General features: G+C 41.7%; 1 non-coding gene across 1 annotated transcript; it reads left to right on the top strand.

The window, feature by feature from the left end:
* Positions 1 to 558: 558 nt before the first annotated feature.
* Positions 559 to 665, top strand: LOC138990082 (U6 spliceosomal RNA). The gene has a single exon (XR_011466246.1). It is a non-coding gene; the product is annotated as a U6 spliceosomal RNA (small nuclear RNA).
* The last annotated feature ends 1837 nt before the right edge of the window (positions 666 to 2502 follow it).

Below are 2502 nucleotides of genomic sequence, written 5' to 3'. Positions count from 1 at the left end.
TGAACTTCCCATGTAAGTATGTCTTCCTTTCGGAGCTCCTTAACTTCCACAGGGAAGGAAATGAGGATACTTCTTTCTTTATTAAATTTTTTTAAATTATTTATTTATTTTTGGCTGGGCTGTGTCTGTTGCTGTGAAGGCTTTTCTCTCATTCTGGCAAGTGGGGGCTGCTCTCCAGCTGCTGTGTGCAGGCTTCTCATTATGGCGGCTTCTCCTGTTGCACAGTACAGGCTCTAGAGCGTGCAGGCTTCAGTAGCTGTGGCGCAAGGGCACAGTAGCTGTGGTTTCCAGGCTTTAGAGCACAGGCTCAGTAGTTGTGGCGTACAACCTTAATTGCTCCACAGCGTGTGGGATCCTCCTGGACCAGTGGTAGAACCTGCATTTCCTGCATTGGCAAGAGGATTCTTTACCACTGAGCCACCAGGGAAGCCTCCAAGAATACTTCTTTCTATATAATTGTTTAATAGATGTTGATTGATCAAGAATTGAATGACATTTCTTCTCTTGTACCTTTCATTGGCCAAATGTCTAGTAGGTGCTATTAATAATAATACTTTCATGCTCGCTTTGGCAGCACATATACTAAAATTGGAACGATACAGAGAAGATTAGCATGGCCCCTGCACAAGGATGACATGCAAATTCGTGAAGCATTCCATATTTTTTATAAAAATCTTAGAGGAGAACATAGGCAAAACACTCTCCGACATACATCACAGCAGGATCCTCTATGACCCACCTCCCAGAATATTGGAAATAAAAGCAAAAACAAACAAATGGGAACTAATTAAAATTAAAAGCTTCTGCACAACAAAAGAAACTACAAGCAAGGTGAAAAGACAGCCTTCAGAATGGGAGAAAATAAAAGCAAATGAAGCAACGGACAAACAACTAATCTCAAAAATACACAAGCAACTCCTGCAGCTCAATTCCAGAAAAATAAACAACCCAATCAAAAAATGGGCCAAAGAACTAGACATTTCTCCAAAGAAGACATACAGATGGCTAACAAACACATGAAAAGATGTTCAACATCACTCATTATCAGAGAAATGCAAATCAAAACCACAATGAGGTACCATTTCACGCCAGTCAGAATGGCTGCGATCCAAAAGTCTACAAGCAATAAATGCTGGGGAGGGTGTGGAGAAAAGGGAACCCTCTTACACTGTTGGTGGGAATGCAAACTAGTACAGCCACTATGGAGAACAGTGTGGAGATTCCTTAAAAAACTGGAAATAGAACTGCCTTATGATCCAGCAATACCACTTCTGGGCATACACACCGAGGAAACCAGAATTGAAAGAGACACGTGTACCCCAGTGTTCATCGCAGCACTGTTTATAATAGCCAGGACATGGAAGCAACCTAGATGTCCATCAGCAGATGAATGGATAAGAAAGCTGTGGTACATATACACAATGGAGTATTACTCAGCCATTAAAAAGAATACATTTGAATCAGTTCTAATGAGGTGGATGAACTGGAGCCTATTATACAGAGTGAAGTAAGCCAGAAGGAAAAACACCAATACAGTATACTAATGCATATATATGGAATTTAGAAAGATGGTAACGACAACCCTGTATGTGAGACAGCAAAAGAGACACAGATATATAGAACAGTCTTTTGGACTCTGTGGGAGAGGGAGGAGGGGATGATTTGGGAGAATGGCATTAAAACATGTATAATATCATATGTGAAACAAATTGCCAGTCCAGGTTTGATGCAGAATACAGGAAGCTTGGGCCTGGTGCACTGGGATGACCCAGAGGGATGGTATGGGGAGGGAGGTGGGAGGGGGTTCAGGATGGGGAACATGCGTACATCCGTGGTGGATGCATGTTGCTGTATGGCAAAACCAATACAATATTGTAAAGTAAAATAATAATAATAATAATACTTTCCCCAGTGCATATTCTTGGCACCTTTGCTGAAGATCAATTGACTGTACATGCATGGATTTATTTCTGAGCTTTCTGTTCTCTTCCATTGGTCCATATATCTACCTTTAGGCAAGTACCATACTGTTTTGATTACTGTAGCTCTGTAATATATTTTGAAATCAGAATGTGATTGCATCTTGATCTACGCATCACTAGAAGCTCCAGTCTGCCCGCCTGGGCCTGTTGGCTAGAGACCCAGTGACAAGAGCAGTTAAGCCCAGCACAGGAGACAGGAGTACAAACTTTAAACAAACAAAACAAAAAACTTATCTGGCTTTTCATTCCTCAGGGACCAGGGATAAAGGCAGACTATGTCCTTAACAGGTGAAGGAAATAAATCCATAAAATAAGAGAAATACCCAAAGGGTGGTAAGCTAGTTTAGATATTTCATCCAAAGCTTTTGGCATTACCTACAGTGTAAGCTCCTGTATATCCAGAGGTAACTTTGTCCCAGGCCCAAGATATCTCTCTGGGACCTGGCCAGGGACTTGATGCCAATGCAATACAAGCTGAGCACTGGGCAAGGCTCACAGAGAGCATTGCTTAACCTGATTC

This window comes from Bos mutus, chromosome 11 (genome assembly GCF_027580195.1).
Source record: "Bos mutus isolate GX-2022 chromosome 11, NWIPB_WYAK_1.1, whole genome shotgun sequence".
In the NCBI taxonomy this organism is placed as follows: Eukaryota; Metazoa; Chordata; class Mammalia; order Artiodactyla; family Bovidae; genus Bos; species Bos mutus.
The sequence above is the reverse complement of the archived record's forward strand: the minus strand, read 5'-3'. Positions and strand labels throughout refer to the sequence as shown.